This window comes from Malaclemys terrapin, chromosome 9, assembly GCF_027887155.1.
Source record: "Malaclemys terrapin pileata isolate rMalTer1 chromosome 9, rMalTer1.hap1, whole genome shotgun sequence".
In the NCBI taxonomy this organism is placed as follows: Eukaryota; Metazoa; Chordata; order Testudines; family Emydidae; genus Malaclemys; species Malaclemys terrapin.
The window spans coordinates 95,234,213-95,254,636 of NC_071513.1; the positions used below are offsets into that span (position 1 = coordinate 95,234,213).

At 43.1% G+C, this 20,424-nt stretch overlaps 1 protein-coding gene across 1 annotated transcript in view; it reads right to left on the minus strand.

Moving 5' to 3' along the window:
• GNB4 (G protein subunit beta 4) overlaps positions 1-17,652 on the minus strand; it is a 68,310-nt gene extending 50,658 nt beyond the window's left edge. Inside the window, exon 1 of the mRNA XM_054038751.1 lies at positions 17,564-17,652. The gene's annotated coding sequence lies outside the window, so the exon portion shown is untranslated. The remainder of the gene's footprint in view (positions 1-17,563) is intronic.
• Positions 17,653-20,424: the final 2,772 nt, after the last annotated feature.

The window sequence follows — 20,424 nt, forward strand, 5'->3', positions numbered from 1 at the left end:
ACAAAAATGTAACCAATCCTGTGATATTTACTAAACTGGTTTATTGAACTTTTATTTTATAGTACTGAGAAAATATTTTGAATGGAGAACTATTCTCAAGCAAGTCTGGGGTTTGCATGCACACACAGCTAGCCAAGCAGCTCTTTAACCATGTATGCATGAGTATGCACTATAGAATGAGTGCAAAGCAAACGTGCAAACAGGTATGCAATTTAAAACTGGAAGTCAGTTTCTACATTTTTAGCATATTGTACACAATATTAGAACAAAAATACATGTTTCATGTCAATAAAGTGACTGTTCACTTGCATATATGCAATTTCTGATATGACCATTTAATTTTGAAGAATAGCGACATTCTTGTTTAGTCAAAGGGCAACTATAACATAGCCCAGCAGTACCAGCTACATGCATTTCACTGAAAGCAATGTACTACTATACAACAGTCATTTATAAAAAGAGAATTAGATGTTTAATACAAGTACTCTTCTACAACATCATCCCTCCCCGCCCTCCCGCACTCCCACTTCTATGGTACTGCTGTTAAAGCGAGGCATTATGCCGTTTGCATAATTATGCAGCTGGGAATTTTAGTATACAACTGTACCATCTGATACTGAAACAAGGGGATATAAACATTTGTCTTTTTACATATTACTGATTATCCAAATATATTGCCTTAAGTACCAACACTGATTTTGTTATGGGTTACAACATAAAAAATACCTTTTTGGTCAATTATTTTCAAGGTTAAATCCACCAAAAGATTTTTGTAAATTAGACATTAGGCTTTTTGTTTTGACAAGTAAGTTTTTTCCTACATATTTTTCATCCCCCTTTTGTTTATGCAAATACATTACTAAATACAAGAATGCTGTAACTATTACAGCTATCATTTATAATTATTAAGCATTCCGATAGCTTCTCATCTGTCTTCTAGAATTATAAAAAAAATGTTTGCTCAAGCAGCATCACATCCTTTTCAAAAGGTCACTTAATTTTTCTAGTGTTAACAGAAGCTTTTCTTAAGGATAAAGGCTCTTCAGTGGTTTGCAAAAAATACTTCAGTATCACCTCTACTAAAATAAAGCAGCAAAATCCCTTAAAGCAAGATGCTACACTACGTTTCAGAACTAGCATGGCACAGGCAGAGTGTTCTGGAAAATAAAGGTTGTGTTTATATAAGAAGAACCTGTACAATACTGTCAATTGTTAGCCTGAAGTGCAGGCAACCTTCTTGCCGAAAAATAAGGAGTCAGTTTCCTAATAGAAATTCTCTGAATAAAGCTGGTATTATGCTAAAAGGAAGTTTTAACTGAAGCTTCCTTACAGTACTAATTTATTTTACATGTATTGATGAAACTCTAGAAAGAAAAATTGTGACATTTAAATGTATTCCTGTTTCATTAATTTCTGAAATAGTTATTCAAATTCTATTTTAGCATTACTTGCCTGGTTATGTGAGAGAAGAGAGTCCATTTAAAATTTCAATGTGGGGGGGGGAGAGAGAGAGAGAAGAGAAATTCCATATATTGTATGCATCTTTCATTCCTTCAATATCTCAACAAAATTAAATAATGCATCACTTTCACCTAGGGCCTTGATTATATGAGAAAGTTACACCAGTTTAATCTTTACCGAATGTATGCAAACTCCTGTATGGCTGATGCTTTTATTTAGGTTTTAAAATGGCTTTTTTCTTTTTTATTTATTTATTTTTAAAGCTTAAACCTATTCCTGATCAATTTTGGCTTTTTTCTGGTATAACTTAAGTTGATTGGGAACAGGTTTAAGCTAAAAATAAGGAAAAGCCATTTTTAAACTCAAGTAAGAGCATCATCTACACAAGTAGGCACTGATTTAGTTAAATCAATTTAAATTCATGTTAGGTTATACTGGCGAAACTTTCCCATGTAGACAAGGCCTAATACGGGGTCGGCAACCTTTGGCACGCGGCTCGCCAAGGCAAGCACCCTGGCGGGCCGGGATGGTTTGTTTACCTGCCACGTCCGCAGGTTTGGCCGATCACGGCTCCCACTGGCCGCGGTTCGCAGTCCCAGGCCAATGGGGGCTGCGGGAAGCAGCGCAGGCCGAGGGATGTGCTGGCCGCTGCTTCCCGCAGCCCCTATTGGCCTGGGACTGCAATCGGCCAAACCAGCGGGAGCCGCGATTGGCCGAACCAGCGGACACAGCAGGTAAACAAACCAGCCCGGCCCACCAGGGTGCTTACCCTGGCGAGTCGCGTGCCAAAGGTTGCCGACCCCGGTCTAAGAGTTAAATCCTGTGACCAGACAGTAAGGGTGTTCCAGCCTACTTCAGATGTCACAATTAAATGCAAAAAGAGAGGATCTAGATTCTTGTTCCAAACATCTTAAGTCATACCAAACTGAATCATTTATACATAAAAAGGTTGGGAAAACGCTTATTATAAAAACATAACATGACTCAGTTCTTCAGTTGCAGCATGAGACAACTAACTTAACCATAAGTTTGAAACTTGCATTTTGAAAGAGTCACGTATGCCGGATCTCTTCTCTTTACTAAACTGTGAATCATACCCTATCATATGAGGGGGAAAGATGAAGCAGTTACCACATCTGTGGCCATCCTCTGTAGTTTCTATCCCAAGTGAAAGATCCGCTATGGCACAATAGACTATTTTTAAAAAAAATCACCTGTGAACGTTTTTTGGTTCTGACAAGTATAGATAAATGAAAAAAAGGGAAGAGGGATAGAAGTTAAACTCGTACATGTACCCTGGGGTGCTTTTAAAGGTGTCACATCCTAATATCTTTTTTAAAACTTCAGGTTTTTCACCCATGAAAGCTTATGCCCAAATAAAGCGGTTTGTCTTCAAGGTGCCACCATACTCCTTGTTGTTTTTGTGGATACAGACTAACACGGCTACCCCTCTAATACTTAATATCTAAGAGGCAGGCACAGCTCACCCTGGTCTCATCTTAGCCCCTTCAGAAGAGACAGGGTAAGCTATCCAGTTGTTTGGGAGGGATCTGAGAGCCAGGCATTCAGGATGGTCAAGGAGCTCTAGACTCTGACAAGCAAACGTACCAGTTTGAGAGGGAGAACCTGATGCCATTTTAAAAGCTAATTTCAGAGTTGAAAACCTAAATAGTGGCTCAAAGCTATTTAGTCTCTCCTTATGAAAGCGAGCATTTCCTTGCGGCTGTGTAGCCCACTAAAACCACCTCTCCCCTACAGCTATACATCTGAACTTCCCAATCCATTATTCCTCAAATCAAGTACTAAATCACAAAACAAGGAAAACAAAATATGAACTTCTTACAAAGAATATTTCCCCCCCCTTCAGCCACATTTCATACATCTACAATAGAGCAATTCACTGTGTACTTGAAAATACTAATCAATTTTAGCTAAATTCAAACTATGAAAGATAAAATATATTTACACACTACAAATATATTAATACCAATATGCAACACAGACAGTTATATATCAACACTTAGAGCTACGAAATATGTCCAAGTCCCTTTGGCCCATAACTTTATGATGCAAATAAGTATTTCTGTGCTATTTCAGCTTTTACCAGCTGGCTTTTTTCTATTAGTGAGCATAAGAGGTACTTCTTCATACATCAAGACTCAAAATACATCATGGGTACGGTTTCTGAGGAATAATGTTTTGTGCAAAGTTAATTTCTAAATTAAAATCAAAATAGATTGAGACAAACTATAAAGATTGAATCATGGATGGAAGCTAATGCAGTACTGCCAACCTCAAGTGTTCAAAAATCATGAAATTGGCTTAAAGAATAAATGTATTATTTGTCTTCTGGTTTGAGCTTCCAGGGTACATTTGCTTTGCATTTTTCAGCTTTTCTTGGCAACCATTAGGGCGAGACTCGCAATCTCACAATTCCAGCCGCTGGAGCTTTAATGCACACCAAACTATTGAAGAACTCATGATAAAATGGTGAGAATTGCCAACACTGGAAATTCCTTGATTAATTGAGCTATTTGCTTGGAACTCCGGACTTTCCACTTCCATCTTTTAAAGAGTTTTATTACCTTAGCTTACAAGCTGGCATGAAGTTTTTCCCTACAGTTTTTGGGAATGGAAATTTGTTCAAACTCTTAGATGAACAGCATTATCAAAAAAGTTGCAAATTTTTTTTATTTATTTTTTTTTTTTTTTTAACTTTTATAGATATCTTGTGTACAGTTTTGGTCTGCTGCTACCAACCATCTACATCCATATAGCTGACTATCCCTGGTCAGGAATCATAGAATTGTAGCACTGGAAGGGACCTCGAGATGTCATCTAGTCCAGTCCCCTGCACTCATGGCAGGACTAATTATTATCTAGATCAGGGGTTGGCAACTTTTGGCAGGCGGTTCGCCAGGGTAAGCACCCTGGCGGGCCAGGCTGTTTACCTGCCGTGTCTGCAGGTTCGGCCGATTGCGGCTCCCACTGGCTGCAGTTCGCAGTCCCAGGCCAATGGGGGCTGTGGGAAGCAGCGCGGGCCGAGGGATATGCTGGCAGCCGTTTTCCGCAGCCCCCATTGGCCTGGGACTGTGAACTGCGGCCAGTGGGAGCCGCAATTGGCCGAACCTGCGGACGCGGCAGGTAAACAAATTGGCCTGGCCCACCAGGGTGCTTATCCTGGCGAGCCGCGTGCCAAAGGTTGCCGACCCCTGATCTAGACCATCCCTTTAATGACTTCCCTTCCTTGTCTTCAACCACCTTAACTTTTACTGAAGTCTGGGGAATAGCACCATTTAGAGACTGTAACAGTATCCTCATCCACACAGGTGGACTTTTCCTGCTCACACAAAGCAGGAGAAGACACAATGCAATATTCCTCCACCCCACTTTGAATTTACCTGCTATATCATAGGCAGAAGTTTCTCCTCCTATAGTCCTGCCCATGTCTTGCTAGTAATATCTCTGTGACCTAGATTTTATTTTGGTGGGTTCAGAGCAGTAGGGTTTTTTTCTGGTCATTTTAGTCAGTGCTCAGTGGATTGATATTTGTTTTTTGTTTTAAAAACCAAGGAGTTCAGAAGAGGCAGACAATTTCTTGCCACAGATTCCTAAGTGACAGCTGGGATGGAGGTATGAAAGAGGTACTCAGCATCGACAGCTTTACACATCAACCCTCAAACTCTGATACTCAAAAGTAGGGCTGACAAATAAGTTCTGCTCCATCTTCTGCAGGGGTCATGAGGAAAAATGAAATTTATTTGAAATCCATCCTGTAGGCTCCTCATACACTGGAAATTAAAATTGACTTATACAAAGCTAGAGGCAAAAACAGACAATGAAGGTTGAACTTAAAGCCTCAAGAAAAAAAAAATCTGCAAAATCTTTATCTGAACTAAATAGTTCAAAAACATGGTTTGAGGTTTTGGTACAAGAATATTCTAATGTGCAGGAAACAAAAAAAAGCTTTCAAAAATAAATAAGAACTCAAACACACAGGTATTTGGCCTCTAAAGTGGTGTAGAGGGAAATTTCATAAACTAAGAAAGACCACTGTGACTCAGAAATATGAGCCTACCCTTTAAATTAGTCAATTTTTCTGTGTTAATCTTATTTGGTACCTCTAGAAGTTTTGCCTGTGAGGAAAGTTCTCATACCTTGAGTAAAGGTCTAATTTCTTTAAACAAAGTTTTCAAAATTGAGACTTGACACACAAAGCATTCCTGCCATGAGAAAAGAAGTTTTACAAGAAGTTTATACCCCTAATTAGGCCAGGCAAAGAAAGCTAGAATTACCACTGCCGATGAACAAGATGACTTATTTCAGAACTATCGCTCCAGACTTTTAGACTGTGTCTCCACTAGCCTTTTCTCTGCCTACATTTGCCCAACATTGCTCCCACAGGTGGCAGCACTAGTGCAAACCAACCAATTTTAACCTTTGTCTCAGCTAAACATATCCAGAGCAGCTCCAGACTATCTAGTAGTTGAAGTGTTAAGCAGCCACCTGCCTTTATTGCGACAATAGTAGACCTTAACCAATGGTAGCAGGAAAAGGAAATTTTAGGAAGATGTTAGTGTAGACACAGGCTTACTTTATAAGATTATTATTACTGTTTCTCTTCTCATGTATGTTTTGTATACTTTTTACTGGTCAAGATTTATAGGCTAGGGAATGCTAAAGAGGTTTCACTGTGAAATTTTTAGATTTAAATAGGTTATTCACACTTCTTGTTCTAGTTATGTCAATATGCAGGGATACAAACATCCATTCACCCACACTCAAGTGGGAAACTCTCTAGTGAGCATAGGAACCGATGACATCAATTTCTGCAGATGTTCAATTTCATGCAGCTGCTGTTTGGGAAAACTATGAGCAACAGCAAACTTATTCACATGGGAGAACGAGGATGAACTTATTTACAGAGGAGAATGACCCAAAAAAAACAGAGGCTGGGAATGGGTGGAATAGCAGACATATCTTTCTTCCCTATATCTTTGGAGCAGCCAGGAGGTTCTGAGGGAAGGAGTAGAGTATTGCTGGAAGAAGCAAGAGCTCTGTTACTCAGGAAGCTGTGTAGCAGGAGGAAAAGAGACAAAGTTTCTTTTACTTTCCACCAGCTAGAGGAAACTCAGATCTGGAAGCTTCCTGAAGGAAGCTTCAGATCTCTCAGGCCTTGGCTACACTTGGGAATTCACAGAGCTTTCACAGCGCTGTATGTACTCTACCTCTCCGAAGGAAGTAGCTTGCAGCACTGCGAGTGAGCGTGCAGCGCTGCAGGCTTTGATCACACTGGTGCTTTACAGCGCTGCACTCGCTGAGCTCGGGGGGAGGGGGGGGCCGTTGTCACACCCCTGAGCGCAGCAAGTTGCAGCGCTGTACAGCGCCAGTGTAGCCAAGGCCTCAGACACTTACTACACAGATACTGTTATGGAAGTCAAAGACCCCAAGCAGGTTCTAGGAATTCCCAGAGCCTTCCAAGCAGCTGGGATGGGGAATCTCTCTCCTGGAATTCCCCTTAAAATTTGACAGTACCCCCCACCCCATCTTGAACTCTACCTTTGGACAGTAGGTATCTGGTAAAAAGAGAAATTATATAAATTTAGTATATTCTAACCTTGTATCTAAACACTTTCAATTGCAGAAAAGTAGCTATTAGCCTAACTTTTTCTAAGATGGGTGCGCTACTATTTCACTAAGATTGTTGGTAACATCCAATTTCCCCTCAACTCAACTACTGTGTACAACTAACTGACTTGATAGGCCACAAATTAACATGATTGCTTGCATAAAGATGACAGGAAGGATGGCCTTGTGGTTAAGATACTCCAATCTGAGACTCAGGTGATCTGGGTTCTATTTTAGATGTGCCAAAGATTTCTGGTGCAATCTTGGGTAAACCATTTAATCTCTGTGCCCCACTCCCTATCAGAAAGGGCTGCTTCAGGAGTTTAAATTTGTTAATGTTTAAGATATTCTCAGGTCCTATGGCAATGAGCTTCATAGGAATGCTTATTAATTATAATTAATTATAAATATTTTGAAAAAAGGCTGCAGAAAAAAAAAAACAGTCCTTTCACAACATTCCTTGCATCATCTAAACAAAGTATGAATGGATATAGTAAAATGTTACATGCAATTTTTAATGTTTGAATGGGTAACAGTCATCTGGGAATAAAAAAAGAATAAAAACCATTTAGATAGTATTCTAAGTTTTAGTAGACCAACAACTTTTTAAAAGGAAGTGTTATGGTTTCTTGTTTCAGAAAAGAGTCACATTACAAGTAGGATTACTATTTTACATTCTAAAGGAGACCTTTTGGGTCTGATGCTGCAAACCTTTAATCACACAAGAAAAGAACTCATAAGGGGTCACCAGACTGGACACTTAAAGACTGTAAATTCCAAGAATTCTGTCTTTGACATGACAGAGCTCACCGTCAGTGCTTAAATAATATAATAAAGTATTGTTCTGTAAAGATAAATAAAGCTAGCTACAGTGTACTCCAATCGATTTCAAAGAAGATTACTTCCACCTTGAAGAAGCTAAGTTGAAATGTCATGTTCCTAACTTATAAAGCAAGAAAAATCATGAAGTTGTAGTAAACTGGTTTTTGAACTTCTGCATTTAGGACACGTCACACTTTTAGGGAAAACATGCATCGTGTCCATATAATCTTTGCTCGCACTAGTTTTGATTTACATAAGCTTCTCAAGCATTTTGTGGGCTGTGATTTTAGGAAGTCTTGAGCACCCAAAACTCCAACTGAAATCAATGGGGTCTGTTAGTGCTCAGCACCTCAGAAAAATCAGGCTCAGCACATTATTTATTAAAATAAATGTTATTATTGTTCATACAGGAACTGTATTAGAATAAAACAACGGCCTTGCATCCTGCCTGCAGCAGTGGTTTGTACATAATGCTTCAGAACGTGTAGGACTCTCAAACCACTTACTGTACATATTATAGTCAACCATAACACCCATCTAGTTCTCCCACTCAAACACCACAGTAAATGAATTCTGGGCTCTCCCCCTAATCCCTAAATTATTTACTTTTGGTATTTTACTCACATGCCCATTAATGAATTTGAGATTCCCCCCTTCAAATGAAAAAAAAAAAAAAACTACCCATCAAATGAATATTGGGACCTGCTGCCTCTTTGCAGGGCTCTGGGATATGCAGGATGCCCTTGGCCTCCCAGCAACACTTCTCCCACATACACCATTGCTCTCCCTCTCCTTCAAGAAAGGCATTAAGGACTCCACTTCTCTGGTCTTCCCTTATCTCCTCTCCAGAGGAGATGCTGCATCAGCACCACTCCTTCTCTCTTGTTCTGCAAAAGGACAGTAGCTCTTGATGCTCCACTCTCTCCCACCTCTCCTGAAAAAAAAGTGAGCAGCTCAGAGACTACTCAGCTTCCTACCCTCATATTAAAGGAGCAGCAATACTTGGACTGCTCTACTGCTTGTTCCCCACCCCCAACACACAGAGCAAAGGAGCCCTATTCTAGTACAGCATGAGGCAAAATACGTACTCCCTCTGGACAAATGAGTTTTTCCATGCCATGACTGACCCTTCTTGAATCCTGACAGTTACCTAGGCATTCATAGCACTGTCACACTGGTCTCTGAGAGCTACAGTTTTAAAATGCAAAATATTTTGTTTTTAAATTAGGGCTCAGCTATTGTTGTTGTTCAATTGTTTCAAAATTCTTGGATTAATCCCACCAGTCTTAGTGACTTACTGCTGTTGAAGATTTCCACAAGTTTTATACCTGACAGCAACTCACTGCCACTATCCTCACGATATACATTTTCCCACAAACTTCTGTGATAAGGGCAAAAATCATTTAGATTCTCCACAATTTCCTCAATCTCTTTGCTAAATTATGATGTATAGAGTAACGAGAGTCACTCTGACTTCCTGATGTACTTAAAGTTACAAATAATCCTTAAATTCTATTTTGCAATAAAAATGCCCTTTTATAAATAAAGCAACCATCACTACAGAATAAGAAGCTCCATGGATACATCCTCTTCAATGAGGGTGGAAGCAGCGCAGCCACAGAGCTTCCTGCAGTCAGGGGAGGTTCCCAGAGCAGTGTTGCGTTTACAATGGTGCCAGTGGCGCCATGCCCATGCTCAGAAGGGGCCCTGGCCAGCTTGCACCCCAAGGCCCTGTCTGCCCACTGGCTCCTCTCCGCCCCTCACCCCGCCCACCAGCCAACCAAGGGCTCCTCTCCGCCCCCTGGCTGGACCCCAGTGCAGCTCCAGAAAGGATCCCAGCACTGTCTGCTGCCTGCCACCTGTGGGGCCCTGCCTGCCTCCCCAGAGCCAAGCCGTCTGGGAGCAGGGTAGAAGCCGACCCAGTCTCAGCCAGGAGGGAGAGGGTACAGTGTGAGGGGCATGGCTGGGCCCCTCCAGGCAAGTAGGTCCTGAGGGAACCCAGCTCAGGCAGGCCCTGCTCCTCTGCCTGGCTGATTGCGCTGCTCCCGAGGGGCTGGACCCGAGTGATTTCCTGCCCCAGCACAAGCCCAGGCCATACTGCCAGCTCAGCCCACCAGACACCGTCACCTCCCAGCAGGGCTGATGAGTGCGGCTGGCGCAGAGGGCAAGGCATGGGAGGGTGGGGGTCTCTGAGGGGATGGGGGGACGCTGGGCAGTAAAGGATGTTTGTGTTTTGGGGTGCCAGACAGTGGGGGTCTGTTGGTGCGTCACTGGGCAGTGGGGAAGGTCTGTGTGTGTTGATGTGCTGGACAGTGGGGGGGGGGGTCTGTGTGGAGCGCTTTGTAGTTGTGGTGGTGAGGTTGTGGGGAAGGACACTAGGCGTTGTGGGAGAGGTGTGTTTAGGGGTGCTAGTAAGTGGGGGCTCTGTGCGGAGTTCAGAGCAGTTGCAATGGGGGTGTGGGGTGGTGCTGGGCATTTGTGGTGGTGGGGTGCTGGGCATAGGGGTCTCTATGAGGTCTCTGAGCAATGGGCGCTGGGGATAGGGAGTCAGGGAGTATTGGGCAGCAGGGTCTGTGTGGCACAGCATGGGCCCGCCCCCAAGGAGTAAGGGCACACTGGCAGCACAGGGCCGGCCGGGCTGGTGTGCATCTGGCAGCTGACGGTTTGTAAACAGTGCCCTTGCACAGGGCTGCACCGAGCCCCATTGCCCCAGGTCAGCCCCTCGCTCTAGGTACCGACCTCCCCACACCATGCTCCATTGCCCCTCTGGGGGCCCACATATATGTTTGGTGCTGGGCCCACAAAAGGTTAATCCGGCCCTGTCCCAGAGTTGCGTCTGAAGGCAACATCCCTGCCAGCAGCAGTTCAGAAGTGAGGGTGGCAATCCCATGACCCCCCTAAAATAGCTGTGTGATCCCCCACAACTCCCTTTTGGGGCAGGATCCCCACATGTAAACATCTGAAACTATGAAACAAACTATTTTTAAAATCCTATGACTGTGAAATTAACCAAAATGGACCATGAATTTGTTAGGGACTTACTCATATCATAGGTCTGTCTACACTGCAATTAAAAACCTAGGGCCAGCTCATAGCCCAAGTCCTAGTCAGCTGGTAAGGGCTGTTTAATTACAGTGTAGATGTTTAGGCTCAGCCTGGAGCCCAGGATCTAGGGCCCTGCAAGGTGGGAGAGTCTTAAACCTCAGGCTGTAGCCTCAACATCTACACCACAATTAAACAGCCCCTTCGCCCAAGCCCTATGAACCTGAGTCAGCTGGCACAGGCTAGCCATGGATTTTTAATTGAAGCACAGACATATTCACAGAGCACATTATAGTAGCCAAGACTTAAGGAAGTTAAAACAGGTGGCACATGGTAAGGCCTACATCCTAAAGGACAAATGTACTACATTCTAATATGGCATCACTTGGGCTGAATTTCTATTTTGTAAAGGATATTTTTCAGCTGAATAAATCCTACATTCCAAAGAACACATACAGAAGACAGATCTCTACGCAAAAGAGCTTACGTTCTAAGGCCCTGGTTTTGCCTCCTCCTATAGGAGGAGGCACCAAAGTGGAACTTAACAAAAGAAATTTCCATGAGATTCTATGCAAAATTCAATCCCAAGTTGTTTGTGACCTCCTGAACTGTGGACAAGACAGAACAGGCCACATGGGGTATCTGTAAACCCTGTGAATCAAAGGTTCTATAGTAGGCCAGAATCACCCATGCAGAGATTCTGTTTCTAGTATGTTCTGGAGCCCTGAAGCCTGCCTACTCCTTGAGAGCAGAGCTCAATCTGAACTGCACTGACAGGACCATTCCCCACCATGGAGGCTGTCCATGGAAAAGTAATACAGCCGCCAGTTTTATGACTTTACACTGGGAACTCTACAGACCTGGTATAGATGGAGGGGGAAGGATAATTCATATCCCCATGGCCCTCCTCTCATTGTTCTTGTGAGAATCATCCACTGGGTCCAAAGATGGTGGATGGAGTAGTGGGAAAATGCTGCTGCAGAGGCAGCTGACGTCTCCTTTCTGTGTAGGAGGAGCATGATCAGTATGCAGAGGGTCCTGTCCACATATAGATCAAGGGGTACAATATGGCCCTTAATGTCTGAAAGTTAGAACAGGATTTTAATTGCTTTGGGTCAGAATGCCATGAGGTACTGGTAAACAGAAAGCAGTGGTAAACATTTTAAAAGATATATGCAATTGTGAACTATTTAATGCACTGTCTTCAGTAGTAGCTCAAGACTTGGGGAAACATATCTAGCGGCACAGATTTGAATCTGTCATAACATGATTGAGAGTTTTTAGTCCAGGAGGTTTTTAAACAGCATGGCAGCCAATTTTTGCTTTTTTAATATGGAGTATCTTGTATTTAGATTGCACTTTTTAGTCCCAAAACTTCTATATACACAAGTTATATCACTTATAATTCATGTCTTGGTTGGTATTTTTAAGGGGCAAACCATTGAAGTAAATGTTACTATTTGTCTGCAAATTAGGTTTCCTGTAATTTTATACCCTACTATGGACACCTGGGCAAGAGGAAAAAGATATGCATGCTACCAGCTACTCGATAAAAAACTATTCTTTCTATCCTCTGAGGATCCTGAATCTTCCTCCTCTTTGTGGGATGAGAAAGAGTCCAGTGACTCCTGCATTTTATCATGATGGGCCTATTTGCCCATTGAAAATATAGAAGTAGAAGGTGACCATCAGGAATTGCTCCTGGTTCCTCAACCTCATTTAAGAAGCATGTTAAAACTAACCTCAATTTTTATTTGTAAGGGATCATATTAAATGGAAATTTAAACTTAAAATTATAGTTTTTGATACTACTTTAGAATCGCAGTGCTGAACTCTGCATAATTAGCCTGAAGCAGTTGCCTTGTGCAAAACGTTTATGATTAAGACTTGTCTGAGATCCAATACCTGAAATAGGTGGGGGGATGCAATGGCTTCTTCAAATTGGTGAACAAAGTTTGCCTTTAAGAGACTAAATTCATGCTCTAGAAAGGGCAAAAGAATCTCAATCTTTTAATTGGGACATTTAACTGAGCCATAAATAATACTTGTCCTGCCATGAGTGCAGAGGACTGGACAAGATAACTTCTCGAGGTCCCTTCCATCCTACGATTCTTCCCTCTCCTGTCTAACTCTTCGCAGACCTTTCACCCAGTGACACACAGCAGGTATATTAATAATTGAATTAGGGCTTGTCTACATTGGCACTTTACAGCGCTGCAACTTTCTCACTAAGGGGTGTGAAAAAACACATCCCTGAGCACTGCAAGTTTCAGCGCTGTAATGTGCCAGTATAGACAGTGCACCAATACTGGTAGCTGCGCCCCTTGTGGAGGTGGGTGGTTTTTTGTTTGTTTTTTTTTGTTTGTTTGTTTGTTTTTTTGTTTTTTTTTTTTTAAGAGAGCTCTCCCAGCGCTATGCTGCAACTACAAAAGGCGTGTTGCCAGTGAAGACGTGCCCTAAGATACATTAACATTTCTCAAACTTTTGAAAGTCAAGTCCCTCTTCAGAAAAACGAAACCAATCCCTTCCCCTGCCCCAAAAATCCTACCATCTGTGATTAAAGGCCTGCCCATGTTAATGTTTAGTTCTGTTCTTCTACCTCCATCCCCAGTCCTTCTAGTCTCATACTTCGGCAAGTGTTAGTAAGCATCACATTATGAAGATCTACACTATCTCTGATGAGCTGTAAAATAACACTCACATTTAAAGTATCACCGACATCTGACTTAATACTCAATGAAATGAACAGGGCAGTTCAAACTTCAAAGCATTTGTTTCAGGCTCTCTGCAAACTCAAGACACTGCAGCATGGTTTACATTCAGAGCACCTTTTGAAAGTTCTCCATAACAGAAGAGATTTTTTTCTTTCAAATAAAAACAGATAGACTTTATAGAACAGCACTGCTGTATGTAATCTGGAAAGTTGTATTATATTCTCTACCATACTCAATATCAGAAACCACAAAATTTCATTTTCCCTTAAACAGTATACATTTATGTGTTCATGATTATTCAGTTAGTTCTGTTTAGCATCTTTCACACAAATCTTATCACAAAACACTAGGTTGCAAAACACAGAAGTTTCACACACACGAACACACACACAGACAGATAAGTATACCAAACTATACCACTACCTCAATATAACGCGACCCGATATAACACGAATTTGGATATAACGCAGTAAAGCAGTGCTCTGCGGAGCAGGGCTGCGCACTCCGGTGGATTGAAGCAAGTTCAATACAACTCGGTTTCACCTATAATGCAGTAAGATTTTTTGGCTCCCGAGGACAGCGTTATATCGAGGTAGAGGTGTATATATTTGAAAAAGATGATATAAGGGACTCAAACCTAAGAGGGGGTTCATTTTTTGGTGGGCGCTAAACAGAGAATTTCTAAATTGTCCAAGATCACTGTAGTGTTATCCATGCTTTATTAAAAATAAATTAAATTCATTCAGGGTTTGCATTAACCTGTCCACTGATATTAACAAGATTAAGTGTTCTGAAGCACACAAAAAAAAAAAGCTCTGCATTAGCATTGTACCTCTCTAGGTAAATGTTTATGCTGCACAATAATGAACGCGTCAAATGTCACTTCACCACAGACACTGGATTTACCACCAATTTGACAAGGCTTTTTGAACTGACTTCTAAAATTAGAAGCAGCAAATCAACTGACCCTGCCTTAGGACTTATTTAAGGGCCTGCCTGATTTACGGTTTTGGCAGAGAAGACCATAACAACTGAGTAAGATTTACAATATGGTGTACAGGTTTTACATTTATTTCCAATATCACCTTTACAATTTTTACAGTCATACAGCTTTGTAGCATTCCTTAAAGATGTAACAACCTTTCTTACAATAGTGTTACCCAATGTACACAGTTCTACAGACCAAATATATTTTTTAAGTTTTTCCAGGGAGACTTCTAAGAATCACAATAACAATCCCAGTTTTTCAGAATTCAGGAGCACGTGACAGACAATCAGACAAATTAAACATCAGATAAAGCTATCTAAGGAACATGAAGAAAGTTTGGATAATGAAAAGGCTAAAACTAAGTATACAGAATTAAATGTATTTAAACACTGTGGCCAACAATCTAGTATTTAATGACCTGATCATTACTCAAGAAAACATCCCAAGTCCCGAAAATCGTGCTAAACAGGAAATTTGGTAGTGTGCTCTGGACCTCTGACATAAGGATAGGATTTTCAATATACAGCTAATTTTGAATCTCAAATCAAGGCTTTCATAATTTGCATGTGTAATCATACAAAATGTGTGTACTTCAGATATGTATTTATGAGAACTGGGGCAATACTTTCACTGGTTTAAAAACAACATATTATACACCTTAGGGCTTTTTTCAATTTAAATTTAAATTTTGTCATACTACTACTAGTCTCATATTAAAGAAATACTAAAACATTTCTACATAGATTTTCACCATTTGTTTTTAGTCTGTTCACATACTTTCCCCCCAAATAAAGAAAAGGTAACCTTGTAGAAATATAAACTGACTGGCAAATAGCCATTGTAGAGTTAGGTTGTGCATAAGCCTCCCACATGAACTGATTGCAACAAACACTAAAAATGTACATCTCGTTAAAAGGATTTACCCAACTAAAAGTGCACGTTTTATCAAGATTTTTTTCTTACTGCAGGCCAGGACTACATATGCAATTCCTAGTGAGTCAACTGGGTACACCAGCATTAACTAATAGCTCTACTAACATATGGCTATATATCTTTTTGCATCACTCTCAACATATCTAATGGAATTCTGTGAACAGACTTTCCTTTTTCCACTCTCCCACTGTGAACCTAAGTAACTCTTCAGGAGATTGCCCTATCACAGCAGGGCAGGCAAGAAACCTCTTTTGGATTAACACAAGTAGCACTAAAGCAGCATAACTTTCAATTTGCCGATGCTCAACCACATGGCAGGTTTTTGACAATTTTTTTTCCCAATTTAGACCACGCCAAAATTTCCTATGACCTTTTTACAAGATTCAAAATCTTGGGCGTCTATATTTACTTTTATCCCTAAGAGAAGACCACGTTTCTGTGGAAGAAAGGAATTTGGTTCTAAAAGTTAGCAACATATCTCAATAGCATTGATAAGTATAATACACATATGCCATTTAATTAACCAAAAGGAGCTGCAAGCACTTTTCCTGGAGACATGAAATGATACTTCAAGATTTAGCACTATGTTATAATCCCCGCACAGAAAAAAAAAAAAAAAAAAGTATGGGGTTCCATTAGCAGATTATACTTTTGCTAAATGCAAAAACACAAATATAAGTCACTGTCTTACATTTCAGGCAGAAGGAAGATTTCCCTATCTATTCTAAACATCTAAAAATAGAAATTGGGTAATAGGAAATTGATCTGTTACTGACAATGAAATGGGTAGGCTTAGCTGCTACTATTGATGTGACAAAGCCATTTTCAGTACCATTACTCAAAGGGTGCTATACCCCATCTGCATCAGCAGTCACATCATTATCAATACTGAACCCATTATTGATAACCATGGTCAGCAACATGGCAACGACTTCCTAGTACAGAGTGGGTCCCCAAGCCAGAGGATATTTTGTTCCTCCAATCTACGTGTTTCTCTGATTAACATTAACGTTAAATATAACACTTCAGTCTGCAGTTCTGAAACCTTTCCTACCCAAGAATGTCAACAACAAACCAGCTATCGCAAGGAGCATGAAACGCTCTGCTTATGCTTCAGGGAGAGGAGCTCCAGGCTGCCTGTTCTAGAGAAAAGGAAGGCCTTGTACAGTTCAGCCCCACTTCCTACCCCATAGAAATACAGGGTAAGGTCTGGAACACTTGGGGTCTCTCACATTGATGGGGTTTGAGTAACCCCGCTCACCTGCCTTGAAACGTGTCAATTGCTTTAGGGGCATTTGGCTTGAAAGACCCAGAGACCACACGATCCTTCTTAAAAAAAAACACCCTCACCGGGGCTGGGCTTCCCCAGCGCCACGGATCCACTTCGCTCCTCCAGGAAAATGAGTAATTCAATACAACCACAACCGCAGCCTCCCTGGCCACCGGAGGCAGTCAGCGCTTCGGCCCCCAGCTGCCCGGGGCGGAGGAGGGGGGAGGGTAGCCTGCTGCCCTTGGGGTCACAAGACAGGAGGGCGCCGCGCCTGTCTCTGGAGACAAGGAGACTCCCCACTCCCTGCCCACCCCCGGAGGGAGGCTGCCCGCCAGTCGCCCCCCGCCCACCAGCCTCCTCCACATATTATTCAGAGGAGCAGCCCCAGCGGCCGCATCACCCCCAGCATCAAGGGGATCCTCCGCCCGCCATGGGGCCACACCCAACCCCCCCGCCCCCCCCCACACACTCTCCGCTTAGGGGCCGCTACATCAGCCCCCCCCACTCCCAGCTCGGGGCGCCGCAGCCCCTCCGCAGGCCTCTGCGCGCGCACCACACCAGGCCCGGCCACCACGGGGGGAGGGGGGGGACAGCAGCCGCCACCACCGCCCCGCCCCAGCTGGCAGCCCCCCCTTGGGTCCTTGCGCGGGGAAAGTCGCTGCCCAGGCCCGGCGGCGGGCAGGGGAGGCCGCGGGTCCCGCTTACCTGAGGGAGCAGCCAGCCAGCCAGCCAACCGCGCTCCGGGCCGCTCCTAACGCCGGGCGGGACCGCGCATGGCCCAGCAGGCGGGCGGGCGGGCGGGCGGGGGGGGGGGGAGGAGGAGGGAAGACGAGAGACGGGGGAGCCGCGCCTTCCGAGCTGGGCGCCGACAAACCAGCCGCGCCTGCTGCGCCTGCCTCCGCTAATTCCGCCCGGGCTGCAGCAGCCGTTCCGCCCCCCGCGCCGCTGCCGCAGGATGGTACGGCCCAAGGTGGAATAGTACAGTCCAAGGGGCGGGGCAGCTGCGGGGCACGGAGAGCGGGCTTTCTACTGGCAGTGGGCAGCCGCCGCCGCCGCGTGGCCCGGCCGTGCGCGCGCGAAGCTGCGCCATGTGGCTGGGGGCTCCTGCTGCAGGCGTGTGTAATGCAGCCCTTGCCGGCGTGACGGCGGGCCCCGCACCCGGGCTACACGTTTAATCCGGAGCGCCTCTGTCTCCCCCGTTTACAGTGGGGCGCGTCCCTCCCTGCACGTCACCCCTCCGGGGCTTCATTAATGCAGAGCGTCTACATGCATGTAGCCCCATGCAGGACTTCATTAATGCAGAGCGTCTACATGCGTGTAGCCCCATGCAGGACTTCATTAATGCAGAGCGTCTACATGCGTTCAGCCCCACGGATAGTAACGGGCTTAGCAGCTCCGGGAGCATTCAGTTAGGTACAAGGAAGCTAGGGCCATGTTTATTCCACGCAGAGCACCTAGGGTGTTGTTGAAGGCATGCTACCACTGCAGGCAGTAAGTGTGGTGTGATGCTACACTCTTAATTTCATGCATAATTTACCATGCATATATTGGGCATGTTGAGGGTGATGACATTCATACAGTTCTTTACTAAGTTTAGGAGAGCTGTAGCAACTATATGCATGGGGGTGTAGACATGTCACTCCTAGGCTCTTAGCAAGACAAGGTGAGGTAAATATTTAGTGGACCAATTTCTGGGAGTAAGAGATATACTTTTGAGCCACACGGCACTCTCCTTCAGGTTAGGGAAAAGGTACCATATGCATGCATACACATTCAGTATATAGTAGGGAACCTCTCTAAAGGCTTTCTTTAGTGCACCATATCGGTCGTCTTTCATAGGGCTGGTGAAGAACAGCAACTACAACTTCACCTGTGCATCTAATGCATAACATCTACATGCCAGTTAAATTGGGTGGCTAACACTGAGCTGTAAACGTGTAAACAGATGCAGGTGAGCCAATAAATTATTTTCTGGCTCAGTACTCCATATAAATTTAATTTGCTACCTGGCATGTCTACTAAAGTATACCACAGCTGTATGCATTTGTAATTTTGGACACCATTCTAATATCTCATGAAAAATCCAAGTAAACACTTTATTCTGGGGGGGACTCAGAAAACAGGGTGGAGTTGGTAGGAGTAGAATCCTCACTTCAACCAGAAATTAAGGCCTGGGGCATCCTCACAGCCCAGCCATATCTATCTACTGCTAGGTAATTCAAGGCGCATCAACGTATGCCACGGTCACGCCCACATTCCTCCTCTCTGCGCTGATCTGCAGACACGGACCACAGACTTCCATGGCACCCAGGAGGCTGTGGAGTACCCATATGCAGATTTTACACCACTTTTGCCTATAGCAACTCTGTTTAAAGCTGTTTTGGCCATTGCATTGGCACATAAGCATCTCCAGCTTCACCCCTTAGCGTGAGAGATGCACCTAGATACATGTTAAGTGTGGTGCATATCTTATTAACAGTTGCATGCTTTTATTTCAGTGGGTATGACAATTTTTAAGGGCCATCATCAAACTGGTGACAGCCCCTCTAAATCTCTACATAAACGGTTAAGGAAATTCTATACAAAAGAAGTATTTACATATTGGCTGGGTTGGTAGATAGTTTGTTAATACTGACTGCACCATTTAACATTATCAAGAAAACTGCCAGGCACTGAGACTTTGTCTCCAGTCTGGGTTTCTGATGCATCATGGCAGTATATAATCTGAGCTTCCCTCTTGCCTTTAAAATATTCCCTCTGAACAGCAGCTGCAGCAACCACTGACCTAGCTTATTAAATGCAATCACTACATAAAATATTATGCACATTACAGGAGATTTAATACTTGCAGTTTCCTTTTGCTGCTGCCGATATTGCTTTAAAAATCCATCCAGAATGTCATAAAATAAATGCATCCCTTGTATTTACTCACACTGAAGCCTTGATTGCACAGGAGCAATTTCTTTCCCACTTTCCACTTCCCTCATGGACTGATCCAATGTGACAGACAGTTGCTATGGATTCGCATCTCTGACGTCAGAAGATTTAAAGAGAAAGAGCTCTTGGGATAACTCCAGAAAGGAGTATAATTAAGGATGGGATTTGAGAAAAGGATGTGACTAGAATAGGGTTTCTCATCCTTTTTCATACCATGTCATCCCATTTATACACTTACAGCTGAGTTTTACAAAGATTTGGTATTGTTTTGCATCAAAACTGGTTGTTATGGGTTTGCAGGCCCTGAAGCTTGTAAAGTTTCAGATTCAATTGTAATGCACTTTGGCATGCTTGAATTCTGCATGAACTCATAGGCAAGGATGGGTTTGATGGGTTCATGTTTGCATGAAGTTCACACAAGTTGAGCAACCAGATGTGGCCATGTGAGACAGTACTACGCATGTGACTTGTCCTGATGAACTTGAGAATTTGAAGTACAACACAAAGAACAGATTCAGAAATTTAATAGCTGTCCAGAGAGAGCAAAAATGCCTTTTAAAAAAAAACATTGCTGAACAGTTTTTGTGCCTGTCAACTGTTCACATGAACCAGTGTTGGTTCACAGACAA